Below are 21023 nucleotides of genomic sequence, written 5' to 3' on the forward strand. Positions count from 1 at the left end.
CAGAGAAGAATTTCTATATCTTTTATAGAGCCTACTTTGCCACATTTTTTCTATACGAGAGATCTTAAGTAAGCATAAGCACAAATAAATGCAACAACAGTATGGCCAAGTAAAGTGAATTGTGGCTGGCTATGAGAACAGTAGAGAGGGGGGGGGGGGGGGGGGGGGGGGGGGAGAGAGAGAGAGAGAGAGAGAGAGAGAGAGAGAGAGAGAGAGAGAGAGAGAGAGAGAGAGAGAGAGAGAGCGAGAGACTAAAAAGAGCCATTTAATTTCTGTAATGTTTCTCACCTTGCTTTGTGCATGTGCAAAGTTAGCACCATTAAGCAGAGCTGAAAATATGAGCCTGCGGTAACACACACAGTGTAGTTATCCAGCCTATAGTACACACAAAATGATACTGTTTTCATTGCAGTTGAGGTAGGAATTATTTTAAAAATTAATTGATCAGTTAAATTAATTAATCAGATAAATAAATTACACAAATTAAATCAATTGTGACATACTACAAAGGAAAATCTAACTCTGTAGTCAACATGGAGATCCCTTCGAGATTCTCTTTACTCCTCTTAAAGACCTACGTCAAAACAAGTCCTCAGGAGTAAACAACATTCCATTAGAACTACTGATAGTCTCGGGAGATCCAGCCGTGATAGAACTCTTCCATCAGGTGAAATACCCTCAGACTTCAAGAAGAATATAATAATTCAAATCCCAAAGGAAGCAAGTGTTGACAAGTGTGAAAATTACTGAACTATTAGTTTAATAAGTGTCACAGTTGCAAACTACTAACATGAATTCTTTACAGACGAATGGAAAAACTAGTAGAAGTCGACCCCGAGGAAGATCAGTTTGGACCGTAGAAATGTTGGAACATACAAGACAATACAGACCCTACAACTTATCTTAGAACATAGGTTAAGGAAAGGCAAACCTACATTTCTAGCACTGTACACTTAGAGAAAACTTTTGACATTGTTGACTGGAATACTGTCTTTCAAATTCTGAAGGTTGCAGGGGTAAAATACAGGGAATGAAAGGCTATTTACAGTGTGTGAGGAAACTAGATGCCAATTATAAGAGCCAAGGGGCATGAAGGGTTATTCAATCTGTATATTGAGCAAGCAGTAAAGGAAACAAAAGAAAAATTTGGAGTGGGAATTAAAATCCATGGAGAAGAAATAAAAACTTTGATGTTCGCGGATAACAATGTAATTCTGTCCGAGACAGCAAAGGACCTGGAAGAGTAGTTGAAAAGAATGGACAGTGTATTGAAAGGAGGATATAAATGAACACCAACAAGAGCAAAATGAGGATAATGGAATGCAGTCTAATTTGAATCAGGTGACACTGAGGGAATTAGACTAGAAAATGGGACACTTAAAGTAGTAGATGAGTTTTGCTGTTTGGGGAGCAAAATAACTGATGATGGTCAAAGTAGAGAGGATATAAAATGTAGACTGGCTACGGCAAGGAAAACAATTCTGAAGAAGAGGAATTTGTTAACATCAAGTATACATTTAAGTGTCACGAAGTCGTTTCTGAAAGTATTTGTATGGAGTGTAGTAGCCTTGTGTGGAAGCAAAACATGGATGATAAATGGTTTAAACAAGACGAGAATAGAAGCATACAAAATGTGGTGCTACACAAGAATGCTGAAGATTAGATGGGTAGATCATGTAACTAAAGAGGAGGTACTGAATAGCATTGGGGAGATGAGGAATTTGTGGGACAGCTTGACTAGAAGAAGGGATCGGTTGGTAGGACACATTCTGAGGCATCAAGGGATCACCAATTTAGTATTGGAGGGAAGTGTTGAGGGTAAAAATCGTAGAGGGAGACCAAGAGATGAATACACTAAGCAGATTCAGAAGGCTGTAGGTTGCAGCAGGCACTCGGAGATGAAGAGGTTTGCACAGGGTAGAGTAGGATTGAGAGCTCCATCAAACCAGTCTCTGGACTGAAGACCACAACAATTACTAGTCATAAGATCATCAAAATATGAGAAATAGTGGTTTAATGTTTTGGAAAACAATACGGTGGAACTTAGTTTGCTGGTTATAGTAACAATGCAATCTTTCCACAGTAAACACTATCTATGGTTATACCTAATAATTGTGTGTTTTGAACTACATTTATATCCAGTACTTGTAACTGTAAAGATTCCTCTATTTTTCTTCTGTTGTTATTCCTGAACAATATTACTTTAGTTTTCTTATTACTGAAAATTTGCCTATTGGTTTCAGCCTCCTGAGTGGTAGTCTAAAGTGCCACTTTGTTTTTTGTTATGGTATTGTGCAAAATTGTGTCAGTGGTTATTCTAGTGAAATCATTTCACTTTGAGTGTTTAGAGGAAAATGTTCATATATAACAGGAACAACAGAAGTCCTAATGTGCTAACCTGTGGTACACTGTGACTTATTTGTTGAAATCATAATAAATATTTTTTTGTTTGGACTGTATTTCTACTGCTTGTTTTCTGTTTTACTGGTATGATTTAATGATAGTGAGAGCTGTTTCTCTAATCCCATAGTGGTCAAGTTTTCTTATTAAAATGTTGTAGTCAACCAGAATGAATGCTTTAGATAAGTCACAAAATATACCAAAAACATTTTGGCCTTGGTCTGATTCCACTGAGAATATATTTATAGATTCAAATGCAGCTGAAACTGTTGATTTTCCTTTCTGGAACCCAAACTGTCTGGTGTTTGTGATGCCATTTCTTTCAAACTATGACTTAAATCTAATGTAAATTATTTTTTCAATAACTTTTGAGAAAGTAGCTAGAACACTAACTGGTCTGGAATTGTAAGAGCACATTGGATCTCCTTTTTTGTACAGTAGCATGATTCTAGCTATTTTCATTCAATGTGCAAAACTACCTTCCTTCAGTCATGAATTAACTAACCTCTGCATCTATTATTGATCAAATCTTGATAAATACGCGCAAATATGCTTATAACATACAAGTTGTAAACACGAGTTTTAGTGGCCACAATGCTCAAATTCTTGCAATGAATATTTCATGAGACTCAATTCCCAATAGAATGTGACACGCTGTAAGGAATTTCAGTAAAAATGTGGAATACATTTGTTCTCTCCTAAAGGGTGAAAGTTGGAAAGATGTATATGATTGTAATGATGCCAAGGAGAAATATGATAAGTTCATGGCAACATTCAAACATTTTTGTGAAATGGCTTTTTCCACGAAAATAACTATGTTTAACTACTCAAAAACAAGCAAGTGCAGTATCATGTCTCCCATTTCATCTTCATCTATATCCTCTTCCATTTCCATAATATTAAAGGCGGTTGTTCTCCTTTCTCCAAAGGTCTCTTTAGTTTTCCTGTAGGCGGTATCTATCTTACCCCTAGTAATATCTGCTTCTACATCCTTACATTTGTCCTATAGCCATCCTGCTTAGCCATTTTGCACTTCCTGTCGATCTCATATTTGAAACCTTTGTACTCCTTTTTGCCTGCTTCATTTACTGCATTTTTATATTTTCTCCTTTCATTAATTAAATTCAATATATCTTCTGTTACCCAAGGATTTCTAATAGCCCTCGTCTTTTTACCTACTTGACCCTCTGCTGCCTTCACTATTTCATGTCTCCAAAGCTACCCATTCTTCTTCTACTGCATTTCTTTCCTCTGTTCTTGCCAATCGTTCCTTAATGCTCTCTCTGAAACTCTCTACAACAACTGGTTCTTTCAATTTATCCAGGACCCGTCTCCTTAAATTCCTACCTTTTTGCAGTTTCTTCAACTTTAATCTACAGTTCATAACCAACAAATTGTGGTCTGAGTCCATATCTGGCCCTGGAAATATCTTACAATATAAAATCTGGTTCCTAAATCTCTGTCTTACCATTATATAATCTATCTGCAACCTTCCAGTGTCTCCAGGCTACTTCCACATGTACAGCCTTCTTTCATGATTCTTAAACCAAGTGTTAGCTATGATTAAATTATTCTCTGTGCAAAATTCTGCCACATGGTCTCCTCTTTCATTCCTTACTCAAAGTCCATATTCACCTACGACTTTTCCTTCTTTTGCCTTTTCCTATTATCGCATTCCAGTCCCCGCATGACTATTAAATTTTTGTTTCCCTTAACTATCTGAATAATTTCCTTTATTGCATCATATATATGTGTGTGTGTGTGTGTGTGTGTGTGTGTGTGTGTGTGTGTGTGTGTGTGTGTGTGCTTTCCTACAAGATAGTCCGCCCCCATTAGCTGGGTGGCCAGCGCAGCAGAATGCCAACCCAAGGGGCCTGGGTTCGATTCCCGGCCAGGGCAGGAGATTTTCTCTGCTCAGGGACTGGGTGTTGTGTTGTCCTCATCTTCATTTCATCCCCATCTTCAACATGCAAGTCGCCCAATCTGGCATTGAATGCAATAGGTACTTCCCCTCAGCGGCCAAACTTCCCCGAATGGGGGGACTCCCGGCCCACAATGCCGTACGCTCATTTCCATTCCTACAGGATAGAAAAAGTAATCTCATGCCAAAAGCTAGCAAAGCTCTATACCTTCTGTTGTGTACCTATCAATGATGCAGCGCTTCTGCATTTCTGTGGGTTGTCTCCTATACTCCTAAATAATTCGTATTGTCAGTGAATTCGTACTAATTGCAAAAAACTGGAAATAACTAAATGTCTAATAGAATTAAAATGTGCATCAGCAGAATGACAGAAGACTCAAAATGTGTACTTAAGTATGGCATGTTGGTACTGTAATGGATCTGGGAGATGTGTTATTTTTCTACCGGATTTGTCAATACCAAATTGTAAATGTTTTCTTATATTTTTTGTCAGAATTTTTTATTATAATTTGCCTTATTATATGTTAATTTACTTATATTTTTGAGAGTGAAAGCATATTGATTACTATTAGTAAATGTGCCGAAGAATAGCAAAGAGACTGATTACAAGTGGAAGCTTGTGTGTTGTGTAAAATGTCTTTGACACTGGAGTCGTCTTTGACTATAGTCAGTCGGCAGTTAACTCTTGGTGTGTGTTGACGGTAGAACAATGTGCAGGTCGCCGTCATAAATAATTTTGAATTATGTTACTATTTTTTTTATAAACTTTAAGAAGAAACTACATTCGAAGAAATGGTATTTGAAGCACCAAAAATGAGGCAAACACTTTGAACCAGGTCATTTCTGCAGCCGACAAAGATGCATTGTGGAATCATACTTCCACTAGACAACTGAAGCCAAGACCAATATCGCCTTGTAAACATCTAACGGAAAAGGTACTGTCACGAAATATGCCAAATTTAAGTAAATAAAAAATAGTGAGCATATTTCAACTTTGTGTATCAGCCGGGAGACCATATTTCAGTACTGAACTTTATCCAGACAGAGTGTACAGTAGAACGAAAATGTGTAATTACGTATGGTGTTTCTGTATTTAAAAATGATATACATGTGATAATTAATTATTGTATGTGATTGTTATTTTCTAAAATTGTCAAAGCAAATGTGTACTTGGATCCAATCCTTATATGTATAGCAAAAGCTACTCAATAAAATAAAAAACTACATTTCTCTCACAAACTTTTAAAAAACATTTTCTATATCTGTGAACAGAGGTTTCCATTTTGTGAATGGCACTTTCATCATAAACAACATCGCACATTACTACCAATACCACAGTTAGCTAAATTAACAACCTCTTAAAAAATTATTTACTTTCACCACCACCATTACATCATCAGGTAATGCCTTTCAATTGAATGAATAGTCCTTAACACAGCAATGACAACTCATTTACCAGACACTGCAATACAAAATTGCTTATTAAAGCTTTATTTGTAAGATGTGTAAGTCATTGAAGACACACGGGCGTAAGAACAAGCTGCTGGTGGATTTTTATTGGATTTCTCTACCTTCACTTGAAAATACTACACAAAGTAAAGAAAAGGCGGACATTAGCAATTTAAGTATCCTCAAAGGAGCATTCAGTGTCTCTGCACATAAGTCTCTAAATATTTTTATCAAACCTAAATGAAACTGTTGAGATTTTAAATATATTCTGTGAAAGGGTTGGGTGACTAAAAGTAAAATTCCAGTGTTACAGTACTACAAGCGAGGGATGTTTCATCCAGTGTTCATTAATGTTAGTGGGCTTGAAATTTACTTTGTTCTGACACATATGATGACTCTTTATCTACTTTTACCACTTCTATAATAGCGGGTAACAGCTATTGTTGACAGCAAAGCAATGCCAACAGTGACAGTTCAGGTATGTCACAAACAGAAGATGAAGAGAAAGTACATGAGGATATTGAATGGGTAATACAGTACATAATGTGAGATGAAAATCTAATAGTCATGGGGGGATTGGAATGTAGTTGTAGGGGAAGGAGTAGAAGAAAGGGTTACAGGAGAATATGGGCTTCGTAGTAGGACTGAGAGAGGAGAAAGACTAATTTAGTTCTGCAATAAATTTCAGCTAGTAATAGAGAATACTCTGGTCAAGAATCACAATAGAAGGAGATATATTTGGAAAAGGGTGGGAGATATGGGAAGATTCCAGCTTACGTCATGGTCAGACAGAGATTCTGCAATCATCTATCAGATTATAAGGAGTACCCGGGAGCAGATATAGAGTCAGATCACAATTTAGTAATGACGAAGAGTAGTGTGAAGTTTAAAAGACTAGTCGCGGAAATTAATGCGCTAAAAAATTGTATATGGAAGTACTAAGTAACAAAGAGTTGAAGTTCTCTGAGGTTCTAGTCACTGCAGTAACAGATGGGTCAGCAGGCAGTTCAGTTGAAGAGGAATGAAAAGCTCTAAAATGGCAATCACAGAAGTTGGAAAGAAAAACCTATGTACAAGGAAGGTAACTGAGAAGGAACTATGGGTAACAGAAGAAATACGTCCGTTGATTGATGAAAGAAGGAAGTACAAAAATATACAGGGAAATTCAGGAATACAAAAATACAAGTCACTTACAAAAAAAGAGAACTGACTCAGCGTGCAGAACAGTGAGAACAATTTTTTGTGAAATTAAAAGCAAGTCCAGTAACATTAAGAGTGCAATGGGAATTCCACTGTTAAATGCTGAGTAGAGAGCAGACAGGTGGAAAGAATACACTGAAGGACTCTATGTGGGGGAAGATTTGGCCGACGACATGGTAGATGATGAACCTAGAGTTGATGGAAAATAGATAAGTGATCCATTATCAGAATCAAAATTTAAAAGAGTTTTGGACAACTTAAGAGCAAGTAAGCCAGAAGAGATGGATAACATCCCACTGGAATTTCTAAAATCACTGGGGAAGTGGCAACAAAGTGAATATTTAAGTTGGTGTGTAGAATGTATGAGACTTGTAATATATCTACATCTACATCTACATCCATACTCCGCAAGCCACCTGACGGTGTGTGGTGGAGGGTACCTTGAGTATCTGTATCGGTTCTCCCTTCTATTCCAGTCTCATATTGTTCGTGGAAAGAAAGATTGTTGGTATGCCTCTATCTGGGCTCTAATCTCTCTGATTTTATCCTCATGGTCTCTTCGCGAGATATACATAGGAGGGAGCAATATACTGCTTCACTCCTCGGTGAAGGTATGTTCTCAAAACTTCAACAAAAGCCCGTACCGAGCTACTGAGCGTCTCACCTGCAAAGTCTTCCACTGGAGTTTATCATCTCCGTAACGCTTTTACGATTATTAAATGATCCTGTAACGAAGTGCGCTGCTCTCCGTTGGATCTTCTCTCTCTCTTCTATCAACCCCATCTGGTACGGATCCCACACTGGTGAGCAATATTCAAGCAACAAGTGTACTGTAACCTACTTCCTTTGTTTTCGGATTGCATTTCCTTAGGATTCTTTCAATGAATCTCAGTCTGGCATCTGCTTTACCGATGATCAACTTTATATGATCATTACATTTTTAATCACTCCTAATGCCTACTCCGAGATAATTTATGGAATTAACTGCTTCCAGTTGCTGACCTCCTATACTGTAGCTAAATGATAAAGGATCTTTCTTTCTATGTATTCACAGCACATTACACTTGTCTACATTGAGATTCAGTTGCCATTCCCTGCACCATGCATCAATTCATTGCAGATCCTCCTGCATTTCAGAACAATTATCCACTGTCACAACCTCTCGATATACTACAGCATCATCCGCAAAAAGCCTCAGTGAAATTCCAATGTTATCCACAAGGTCATTTATGTATATTGTGAATAGCATCAGACTTTCAGAGAAATGTCATCCACATAATTATAAAGGTAGCACGAGCTGAAAAGTGCAAGAATTATCGCCCAATCAGCTTAACAGATCATGCTTCCAAGTTGTTGACAACAATAATACATTTAAGACTGGAAAAGGTAACTGAAGATTATTTAGATGACAATCAGCATGACTTTAGGAAAGCAAAGGCACCAGAGATGCAGTTTTGAAATTGCAGTTGCTAATGGAAGCAGACTTAAGAAAAATCATGACATGTTCATAGGATTTGTCAACCTGGAAAAAGCATTCAACAACATCAAATGATGCAAGATGTTCGAAAAATAGAGGTAAGGGAAAGGTGCATAAAACATGTACCACAACCAAGAGGAACAATAAGACTGGAAGACCACGAATGAAATGTTCAGATTAAAAAGGGTGCCAGGCATGGATGTTTCCTTTTGATACTGCTGTTCAATCAATACATTGAAGTAGGATGATACAACTAAAAGAATGGTTCAGGAGTGCGACAAAAATTCAAAGTGAAGGGTACCAATGATAAAAAATCATTGATGACATTGCCATCATCAATGAAAGTGAAGAATATTGCAAGACCTGTTGAATGGAACAAACAGTCTAATAAGTACGGAATATGGACTGACAGTAAAGTGAAGAAAGACAAAAGTAATGATAAGTAGCAGAAGTAAGTACAGTAAGATACTTAACATCAGAATCGGGGATCATGAGGTAGACAAAGTTAAGGAATTCTGCTACCTAGGTGGCAAAATAACCCACAACAGATGAAGCAAGGAGGACATAAAAAGCAGACTAGCACTTGCAAAAAGGGCATTTCTACTAGTATCAAACATAGGCCTTAATTTGAGGAATACGTTTCTGAGAACGTAAGTCTGGAGCACAGCATTGTATGGTAGGGAATCATGGACTGTGGTAAAACTGGAACTGGAAAGAATCAAAGCATTTGAGGTATGGTGCTATGGAAGAATGTTGAAAATAAGGTGGACTGATAAGGTAAGGAATAACAAGATTCTCCGCAGAATCGGTGAGGAAAAGAATATGTGGAAAACACTGACAAGAAGAAGGGATAGGAAAATATGACATCTGTTAAGACATCAGTGAACAACTCCCATGGTATTAGAGGGAGCTGTAGAGGGTAAAAACTATAGAAGGAGACAGAGGTTGGAATACATCCAGCAAATAATTGAGGGTGTAGGTTGCAAATGCTAATCTGAGGTGAAAAGGTTGGCACAAGAAATAAATTCATGGCAGACTGTATCAAACCAGTCAGACAACTGATGACTCAAAAATCTTGGTTTAAGAATCATATAAGAAGGTTGTATATGTGGAAGAGACATCTGGAGATTTCAGATTGATTATATAATTGGTGACAGAGGTTCTGGAACCAGATTTTGAACCGCGAGACATTTCCAGGGCCAGATGTGGACTCTGATCACAGTTCATTGGTTATGAACTGAAGATGAAAACTGAAGAAATTGCAAAGAGGTAGGAAAATCAGGAGATGGGACCTGAAGAGTTGAAAGAACCAGAAGCTGTTGAGAGTTTCACAGGGAGCATTAGGCAACAACTGACTAGAACAGGGGGAAGAAATAAAGTAGTAGTTAAATGGATACCTTTAAGGCGTGAAATAGTGAATGCAGCAGAGGTTCAAATAGTAAGGCCTTGTAAAAATCCTTGGATATCACAGAAGACTCTAAATTTAACTGATGAAAGGAGAAAATATAAAAATGCAGCAAATGAAACAGGAAAAAGGGAATGAAAATGTCTAAAAAATTAGAGTGACAGGAAAATCAAAATTGCTAACCAGGAATGGCTAGACGACAAATGTAAGGATGTAGATGCATATATAACTAGAGGAAAGATGAATAATGCCTATAGGAAAATTGAAGAGATATTTGAAGATAAGAAAAGCAGCTCTTTGTATATCAAGAGCTCAGATGGGCAACAAAATCCCTGTGCAGACAAGCCATTTAACAGGTTGTGCACTCGCCCTCTTCTGGACTGCAAGCAGCAGTAGTTACTGCTAACCGTTGGTAATGTTGCAATTGAGGGCTCGTCTGGAGTTGGACTGTTTCCTTTCCACTTCACAAGTATTTCTGGATCGAGTGTCTCACTAAATGTATAGGTCAGTGAACAGTTAGTGTGGGGGCTCACAGCTATACACAGTGCATAACAGTAACGGTATGGCAGTGCAATCATTGTGTATATATGAATATTATTGGAACAATGGGCGGCAGCTTAAGAGACTTTGCACCATGAACCCAGTTCATGCCGCAATATCTCGTGCGACACGCTTTCAAGAATTTGAGACACCATTGGTTCACGTGAATTTCATAGGTCTGCCGTGTTCATGCTACTACCTGCCCATGTGGCAGATGCAGAGACACCGTTGACCATACCGGGGCTGGTGAGTGTCTCCATTCTTCGTCTCCACGCCATCTCCATGCCTTTCCCCAGCCCACACACAAACCCACACGGCGGCCAAGCTATGCCATGGCCTGAGTCTCTGCACCATGCCAGCGCCCGTTCAACACGTCACAGTAACAGTCGATAGTGCAGCAGACACAAGTTAAGTACAAGCATCAGTTCCATTATATAACTTGTGTTGTTAGTCATCAGGTATGCTGATGAGATGCAGAAACTTTCAAGTGAATGCAGATCAAAGGATATTAGGAGTGATTGTAGGAGCCCTAGTATCCTAAAGGAGTGTGGTTGGGTACCAGGATGTGGACTCACTCAGTTATTGAACGCATTGAATGAGAAATTAGTTGAAAGTTTAGATTCAAAATTGGAAAATGTAGAATCTGAACTAATTTGGAAGTATACAATCTGAAATTGGTGGTTTAAAAACTGAACTTGGAGATAAAATAAATGCAATAAATCAAAAGTTTGAGCTGTTGGAGAGCAGGTTTGTGAAACTTGAAAATAAACTAGAAACTCATGAAAAACTATGGAAGAGGTCATCAAACAAATAGACAAAATAGAAAAGGAGCTGGGAACTAGAGACTGTAATATCTGAACTTGAGGGGTGAACTGAGGCACAGGAGGAGAAGTGCAAGCAATATGAACTCCAGACAAATGCTGAACTAGAATCAGTAATAAAAATCAGCAATGAAAAGTTAAAAGGAGAAGTGGAAATTATTCAAGGAAAGATAGACAATTTGAAGAAAACCATAAGTAATGTAGCAGCTGGGTGGGCAGGTATGTTGATAGAGTGTCCCATGGCAATTGGTAGTAATATCAAGCCATCCACTGGTGAAAATAGTTACTATGCAGTAGATTTCTTGGTTACATGCAAAGATAGCTTTATAATAGGCATGAATGAGGAACCGAAAGCAAAGTTTGTAAAGAGACGGCTGGAGGGACCAGCTCAGACTTGGGTTAATCAACTTGCTGAGGAATTTGTAGACTATAAGAAATTTGAAGCAATGTTCTTGCATAAATACTGGGGACAGGCCAAGCAATAAAAGTAGCAAAATGTTTTTTTAAATGGGCCAAATTACAGAAGTGGTAGAGAAACTATGAGAGAAGTCTGTGTGAGGAAACTCTGCAAAATAATACATTTAGATAGGCCATTAGGGGAACTAACAGAAATAAAACTAAACTCCATATGAACAGGCCCTGGAAGGCCCAATGGTACCGACTGGACGCCGTGGCATCCTCAGCCCACAGGCGTCACTGGATACAGATATGGAGGGGCACGTGGTCAGCACACTGCTCTCCTGGCCATATGTCAGTTTATTAGACCAGAGCCGCTACTTCTCTATCACGTAGCTAGCTGCTCAGTTTGCCTCACAACGCATGAGTGCACTTCGCTTGCCAAAAGCGCTCAGCAAACATTAACAGAAATATCAACATTAAAAAGAAGGCTGCCAGAAAACTTGCAATGGGATCTAATACACAGCCCTACTGATTCAGTGGAAGAGTTTTTGAATTATGTTGAGGACACAGACAGAGCACTGTGTTATAAACCAAAATTGGTAGAACACAAGGAAAGTAGCAGAAATCAGAATAAGAGCAACAATTATGGAAATAACTTCAATGACAATGTGAACCGTTGGTCAAGTACTAGGAATGAGCAGAGTGACAATGACTGGGACTGGAGAAACAGGCGGGAGAGAGAAGAAAGAAACCTTGAACTATACACCTGGAAGAAATGAAAATAAACACAGGCAAAGGGGACCACAAGGAGCGGAATTTCAAAGGAGGTGAATGGAAAACTAGACAGAGCCTCACTTAAGGTCCGCAGGGGGGCTAGAGCCTATACTGTAAATAGGACCAGAGAAGCATATAATAAACATAATGAGAGGGAAAGTAGGGAGTTGGCCATATGCCGTATGGATGCAGTGCAGGGTAATATGGATAGGTGAGGATCTTTTATGAAATTGAATAGGAAAATAAATTTAAAAAGGGGAGAGGTATCAGTGATGTGAGTGATAGTGAACTGTATTACATAAGGCAGTTATTTGATAGAGACGAGATGGTGGAGCATAGAGGGTATGAGAATAGCATTGGTTTGTCCACACTGGAAGATATGTGGGACTGGAAATTGGAGATGAGCCTGTTATAAATCTAATAAGTAAAAGTATTACTGACAGTGTTGGTGGAGTAGATTCCAATAGTTCTTTGAATACTGTTAATGAGTTTATCACAAAAGGGGCAGATGATGTATATGGCAATGGTCTAGTAAGTGTGAAAGATGTAAATGTGCTGGCACCGAAGGTAGTACAAGGTGATATCAGTTGCATTAATAATTAACTGGAGGAGGAGAGAGGTGGTGAGGCAGATATTAGGTGCGATAAGATCTGCTTAGTAAATGATGTGAAAACATTTGTATACAGGGAAGATGGAAGTCATGTGGTTCTAAGTAGGGATCTTAACAATGAATGGAAGGGGAAGGAGGAGCATGAGTATAATATAAGCGATTGGTTGGATTGTTTTGGGGAAGGAGACCAGACAGTGAGGTCATTGGTCTCATCGGATTAGGGAAGGATGAGGAAGTAAGTCGGCCATGCCCTTTCAAAGGAACCATCCCGGCATTGGCCTGGAGCGATTTAGGGAAATCATGGAAAACCTAAATCAGGATGGCCGGACGCAGGATTGAACCGTCGTCCTCCCAAATGCGAGTCCAGTGTCTAACCACTGCACCACCTTGCTCGATAAGTGATTGGTGTCATATGCAAAGGTTCATCGGAAGATGGTGCCAGGGGAATAGAAGGAGTTGAAATGAAAAGTAGCTAGAAAGGTTTAGGAATTGGATGGTGAGAATGCAAGTGAAATATTTAATGACTTATTTAAAGGCGAAATGGAGATTGAATATGGGAACAGGTGTTGGGATGCATATATGATGGATAAAGAGAACAGGGAGAAAATTGAGGCTGATTTAATGAAGGAAACTGAGTTAAAAGTAAAAAAGGTGCAGAAGGTGCAACCTGTTGTTAAGGTAATTGTGGGGAATGTTGAAACTGAAGCACTGCGGGATACTGGCTCAAATATATCAACTGTGTCTGAATCCTTTTGGCAATGAATAAGAAGTACGGCTCTAGTAGAGCTAACTGTAAGTGGATAAAGATCAAGACTGCAACTGGGGCCTGCTGTAAGCCCATCAGAAAGGAAAATTATTGTTTTAGTGTGTGCTGTTTTATTTCAGGATTGTCAATCAACATTCTTGGCATGGATTTTCTGTATAAATATAAGTATAATATTGAGGTGTAGGACAGCATTTTGGATTTTAATGCTGGTGGGTACAGAAAAATAATAAAGTTTAAAGATGAAATATAGGGAGGTAAAGTGATGACACATTTGCAGAAGGAAAATGAAAGCATAACTCACCAGAAGAGAGAAGGCTTCAACTGGACGAACTTTTGCATAAATATCAGAGAATGTTTACAGATAATCCAGGAGAGGTAGTGAATTTTGAGTATTCACTGAAGATGACATCTCATAGTATCATTACGGTAAGGCCTTTCCTTACTGCAGTTAGGGACAAAGCGGCAGTAAGAGAGAGGATTCAAAAAATGTTGGAATAGAAAGTATTATGACAGGGAAAGAATGAATACAGTAATCTAGTTGCAGTGGTAGGAAGAAGGGTGGAAGTGTACAGATAATGTCAGATGCAAGGAGATTAAATAAAATGTTAGAGAAAAAGACCAACCACAAAATATGAATGATCTGTTGCTAAAATTCAATAACATAATGGTAATGTCAAGTGTGGATCTGAGCTATGAGTTCTGGCACGTGCCACTTGCCAAAGAAAGCAGAAAATATACAGCTTTTCTGGTTCCTGTTTCGGGTCCTTCCATTTGGTCTGTCCATATCAGCTGCTGATTTTACTAGAGCATTAAATCATATATTTGGAAGTGAATTGATTATAAGGCATACAGTGTATGTGGATGATATACTGACCACTAGCAGTACATGTCACGAACACTGTCTGTTGTTAGAAGTGGTGATGAGAGCATTACAGAATGGGGGAATGACACTCAAACTTAGTAAATGTGAATTTATGCAGGCAGAATTAACTTTTTTGGGCCATCAGTAAACAGCTGAAGGATTACTGCCGAACAGGGACAGGACTAACGCCACTGTGGAGTGTACGAGGCCCAAGAACAAAAAGCAGTTAAAATTTTTCATGGGGCTGTGTAATTTCATTGGGAACTATAATATGAACACTCCAAATCTGTGTAAAGTATCAAAGAAAAATGTTTCGTAGAACTGGATACTTGACTGTGATGAGGAGTTTGCTGCAATAAAGAAAAGCCGTTGTAATAGCAAAATATTATATTACCCAGACATGTCGCTCCCTTTCGCATTGCCTATGACAGCTCAGACTTTGGTGTGGAATCTGTGCTATTTCACAACAAGATGGGGCAGTGGCACAGAGGACAATAGCATTCGCTCCCTGGATATTTTTAAAACATGAACACATGTATGGGATCTTGAAAAAGGAATTCTTGGCTTTGGTGTTCGGGTTTCAGAAATTTAGGATCTATTTGGAGGGCAACTCCAAAACAGGAGCCAAAGCCTGAAATTCACTACGTGAATTTAGGATGTAAAGGGTATGAGACAATGGGAAGATATTACAAGTTTTGTAGGGGAGTTTTATTTAGGTGTAAAAAGCAAGATAAGGAAAATTGAAAGTTGTTTTTCCCTGATGAGCAGGTTGATACGTTGATAGACTATATCCATCACAGTCATGGACATTACAGAGCCCAGAACTGTACAGAAATTATACAGGAGTTTATATATTTCAATAATATGGCAAAAAGAGTCAGAAGGCAGTTGGCTAGCTGTGAAAGATGTCAGCATGTGAAACATAATGCTGTGGCAGTACAGGATGAAATGCAAGACCTCTTGCCCAGTAAAACAGGAGAGCTGCTTGCTATCAACTTTTTCGGCCCACTGCCCACAGGTTGAGGTGGTGTACAATACGTGTTGGTATCTGTGGATGTATTCTCAAAATATGTAAATCTTTATCTACTAAAAAGAGACACAAGTAAAAATATCATCAATAAGTTATAGAAGGACTATATACTACAAATAAAATCACCAGAGAAAATTCTTTCAGATAATGGAGCACAATTTGTTTTAGGGATGTTTGATAAATTCATAGAGAGAGTGGGTGCAACACATACGAGGATCTCACTTTACTACCTGACAAGTGATCCTGCCGTGGGGTACATGTGAGAACTAGGTAGACTATGAAGAACATACTGAAGCAAAAGGCACAGTGGTTGTGCTGGATATGTTCCTATATTTGAGGACCTCGCAAATATAGGCAAGAGTTGCTCCACTGGTTTCTATACCTACGAAGTCATGATGGGTAACAGGCCAGCAAATCTCAAAGCTGAAAATGTGGAATTTCCTCAGGGCAACATAATGAAAGAGAGACATGCATTGATTTTGCAGCAGATGGCTAAGAAAGGCATGGAAAGAAACAGGGGGCACTATGTGAAACCCAAGATGACCACATTCAAAATTCAGGGACAAAGTTCTAGTCAGGACTAAAGAAAAATCAAGCAACATTGATGGTGAAATAAAAAAATTGTTTGAACTTTATCATGGGCCATTCGAGATTGTCAAGTGTCCACACTCCAATGCATACAGGCTAGTCTACCCTAATAGAAAGAAACCACTTATTCTCTGGAATATGACTGAGTTGAGACTATATGTTGACAAGTGATATGATAGTGATAAATGGAGAAATTTGTGTTCCAGTATATTAGTTGCACACACGTAATCAGTTAAGCATACTGGGAGATTATTATGTATATTGAATTATTGTTGTTTGTATATTTGTAAGAAATTTTGAAGGAATTATGGTCTGTGTTGGGTAAATATAATTATTTTGGGGGTTTGTTCAGTAACTGCCAGGAATGATATTGGGGTGTAGGAAGAAAGCATTGGGGCAGAGCAGGGGAGAGAGGAGGGAGGAACATAATAGGTTGTTTCTTAATACGGCAAGGAAAGTTGTACCCAGACCTTGTGGCACATGCATGGGGGTGGTGCCAGTCGTGAACCAGCCAAAATTAAATAAATAATGACTTAGCAAGGGAAAATATCTGTAATTTGAAAAAATAGTGATATAATTATAATTAGAAATTATTTGCAATAAACTGGTACTTACTGTTTGCTGTGTGAAATAGCACATAATTTACCTGTTTGAGTAAAATGTTCACGAATTATGAAGTCTGTGGGTGTGATTAGGTTCTGAGATTGAGTCATAAGGAGTTTGCATTTGTTAAAAGTTTGTTTGTGCACTTTGTTCCATGCTTCAAGGTCTTTCACTTGTAAACTGATGCAGTGAACACATGGTAAACCAGAGAGGCTTTCAATACCTGATTGCTGGGAAGCCATGGGAACACATTTACAGCAACTTTTGATTTTGGTCATTTGTTTGACATTTGTCAGGATTTGGCTTGGCTGACAAGGAGTAGAACGCACTAGTGGCTGCACTTTAATGCAAGAGATATGGTCTGCTGATGCACAGATGGATCTAGGACTCAAGGGGGAGGTCCTTGCTATGGCAGCAAGTGGAAGACAGCAGTGAGGGCATAACAAGTGAAGTGATATGTAATGACACAGAGGACTGAAGATGGGCAATTCCATTTAAACTGATTTGATTGATGCACATACAGACAAATCATTGAAATTTATATATGTGTTTAGAAAGTAAGATCACTTACAGTTTAGATGTATAGTTGCTTACACATCTCTTATTTTTATGATAAAAATTTTGCCATGTGAAGTTCCTACTCAGATTTTGGCACAGTTTATTTGAACTCACATTTGTTCATTACTTATATATACAGTAGTTGTATGGCTGTGGATGTAGAGGCCTATCTCACTAGGGGTAAGATAGATACCGCCTACAGGAAAATTAAAGAGACCTTTGGAGATAAGAGAACGACTTGTATGAATATCAAGAGCTCAGATGGAAACCCAGTTCTAAGCAAAGAAGGGAAAGCAGAAAGGTGGAAGGAGTATATAGAGGGTCTATACAAGGGCAATGTACTTGAGGACAATATTATGGAAATGGAAGAGGATGTAGATGAAGATGAAATGGGAGATATGATACTGCGTGAAGAGTTTGACAGAGCACTGAAAGACCTGAGTCGAAACAAGGCCCCCGGAGTAGACAATATTCCATTGGAACTACTGACGGCCGTGGGAGAGCCAGTCCTGACAAAACTCTACCATCTGGTGAGCAAGATGTATGAAACAGGCGAAATACCCTCAGACTTCAAGAAGAATATAATAATTCCAATACCAAAGAAAGCAGGTGTTGACAGATGTGAAAATTACCGAACTATCAGCTTAATAAGTCACAGCTGTAAAATACTAACACGAATTCTTTACAGACGAATGGAAAAACTAGTAGAAGCCAACCTCGGGGAAGATCAGTTTGGATTCCGTAGAAACACTGGAACACGTGAGGCAATGCTGACCTTACGACTTATCTTAGAAGAAAGATTAAGGAAAGGCAAACCTACGTTTCTAGCATTTGTAGACTTAGAGAAAGCTTTTGACAATGTTGACTGGAATACTCTCTTTCAAATTCTAAAGGTGGCAGGGGTAAAATACAGGGAGCAAAAGGCTATTTACAATTTGTACAGAAACCAGATGGCAGTTATAAGAGTCGAGGGACATGAAAGGGAAGCAGTGGTTGGGAAGGGAGTAAGACAGGGTTGTAGCCTCTCCCCGATGTTGTTCAATCTGTATATTGAGCAAGCAGTAAAGGAAACAAAAGAAAAATTCGGAGTAGGTATTAAAATTCATGGAGAAGAAATAAAAACTTTGAGGTTCGCCGATGACATTGTAATTCTGTCAGAGACAGCAAAGGACTTGCAAGAGCAGTTGAATGGAATGGACAGTGTCTTGAAAGGAGGATATAAGATGAACATCAACAAAAGCAAAACAAGGATAATGGAATGTAGTCTAATTAAGTTGGGTGATGCTGAGGGAATTAGATTAGGAAATGAGGCACTTAAAGTAGTAAAGGAGTTTTGCTATTTGGGGAGCAAAATAACTGATGATGGTCGAAGTAGAGAGGATATAAAATGTAGGCTGGCAATGGCAAGGAAAGCGTTTCTGAAGAAGGGAAATTTGTTAACATCCAGTATTGATTTAAGTGTCAGCCATGTATGGAAGTGAAACATGGACGATAAATAGTTTGGACAAGAAGAGAATAGAAGCTTTCGAAATGTGGTGCTACAGAAGAATGCTGAAGATTAGATGGTTAGATACATAACTAATGAGGAAGTATTGAATAGGATTGGGGAGAAGAGAAGTTTGTGGCACAACTTGACCAGAAGAAGGGATCGGTTGGTAGGACATGTTCTGAGGCATCAAGGGATCACCAATTTAGTATTGGAGGGCAGCGTGGAGGGTAAAAATCGTAGAGGGAGACCAAGAGATGAATACACTAAGCAGATTCAGAAGGATGTAGGTTGCAGTAGGTACTGGGAGATGAAAAAGCTTGCACAGGATAGAGTAGCATGGAGAGCTGCATCAAACCAGTCTCAGGACTGAAGACCACAACAACAACATGGCTGTGCAAGTCTTGGTGCTACTTCATGTAGCCATTACAGAGGTAATGTCTTCATGAAGTGGGGGTATGTAACGTAACGGGTGAAACTGTGCATCTAAAATGGAGCCAAAATTAACCGGAATTGTAATGTTGCACATCGTGTACTATTAGTAGCAGGTCGCGCCGCCAGAGAGTTGTAGTAGGAGCTCTGCTGAGTCATTCTGCCACGCGGCGTCATCCAACAGTGAGAAATGTGGTTTCTTTGTCAGTTCTTTGAGTGTGCATACAGTGCAGACATGACACGAGGAAATAGCTAGTTCTTACAAACAACATGTGGCAGTGAAGTTCTGTTTCTTGCTTGGCAAGAACGCAGCAGAAACTGTTGTGATGATTCAGACAGCCTACACAGACCATGCTCTTAGTAAAACGCAGGTGTACGAATGGTTTTCTTGGTTTAAAAAGGGAGAAATGGTGGTTGAAGATCAGCCCCATTCCGGTCAACCTTCAACTGCTCGAAGCGAAGACAACATTGACAAAATCCGTGATCTCATCAGTGAAGATCGACGCAGGACAATCGACCACCTCAAGAACTTGTCTGGGTTGTCCTGGAGCTCAATTCAGTGAATCTTGACCATTGATTTGGGGATGCGAAGAGTGGCAGCAAAATTCGTGCCGAAGCTTCTTACTCGAGATCAAAGGGATCATCGCGTTCAAGGCTGTCTCAAAATGAAGGACGCGTTCAAAGATGATCCACAATTTTTCAACAAAATCATTACAGGTGATGAGTCATGGTGCTATGGGTACGATCCAGAAAGCAAACAACAGTCATCACAATGGAAGTCTCCTGGCTCACCTCGACCAAAAAGAGCTTGACAAGTGAAATCAAATATGAAAATGATGTTATCTCTCTTTTTTTTTGACATCAAAGGGATCATACACTCTGAATTTGCCCCTGAAAACCAGACAGTAAACCAACAATTTTATATGGAGGTTATGAAATGGCTTCGGAGAAGTTTGTCACAAAAACGTCCGGCTTTGTGGGATTCTGGCGTATGGTTCCTGCATCACGACAATGCTCCTGCACACACGGCTCTCAGCGTTCGCCAGTTTTAAGCCTCAATGAAGACTGCCACATTGACCCACACACCCTATTCGCCGGATTTAGCACCCTCGGACTTCTTCCTATTCCCAAGGATGAAAATAGACTTGAGAGGGAAGCATTTTGCAGATGTGGAGGACGTAAAACGCAATGTCATGAAAGTGCTAACAGGTATCAAAGAGGACGAATTTAAAAGGTGCTTCGACACTGGAATGAATGTTTGGACAAGTGTATTAATGCTAATGTAGAGTACTTCGAAGGAGATTAAGGGTGTATTTGAAAACAATAAAGTATATGCTTTCTAGAAAGAAATTCCCGTTTTTTTGGGTCCCCCCCTCGAAGCTGAATTAAACGAGGTGATGCTCATGGAATTAGAGTAGGAAATGAGACACTAAAAGTAGTACATGAGTTTTGCTATTTGGGCAGTAAAAGAGCTGATGATGGCTGAAGTAGAGGGGATATAAAATGTAGACTGGTAGTGGCATGAAAAGCATTTCTGAAGAAGAGAAATTTGTTAACACCAAAACTAGATTCAAGTGTTAGGAAGTCTTTCCTAAAGGTCTTTCTCTGGATTGTTGCTTAGTATGGATGCGAAACATGAATGATACACAGTTCAGGCAAGAAGAGAATAGAAGTCTCTGAAATGTGGTGCTACAGAAGAATA

At 39.0% G+C, this 21023-nt stretch overlaps 1 protein-coding gene across 1 annotated transcript in view; it reads right to left on the reverse strand.

Moving 5' to 3' along the window:
* Nucleotides 1-21023, reverse strand: part of LOC124777608 (probable tRNA N6-adenosine threonylcarbamoyltransferase, mitochondrial) — a 100010-nt gene that overhangs the window by 54328 nt on the left and 24659 nt on the right. The window lies entirely within an intron of this gene.

The sequence above is a fragment of the Schistocerca piceifrons genome, chromosome 2, assembly GCF_021461385.2.
Source record: "Schistocerca piceifrons isolate TAMUIC-IGC-003096 chromosome 2, iqSchPice1.1, whole genome shotgun sequence".
In the NCBI taxonomy this organism is placed as follows: domain Eukaryota; kingdom Metazoa; phylum Arthropoda; class Insecta; order Orthoptera; family Acrididae; genus Schistocerca; species Schistocerca piceifrons.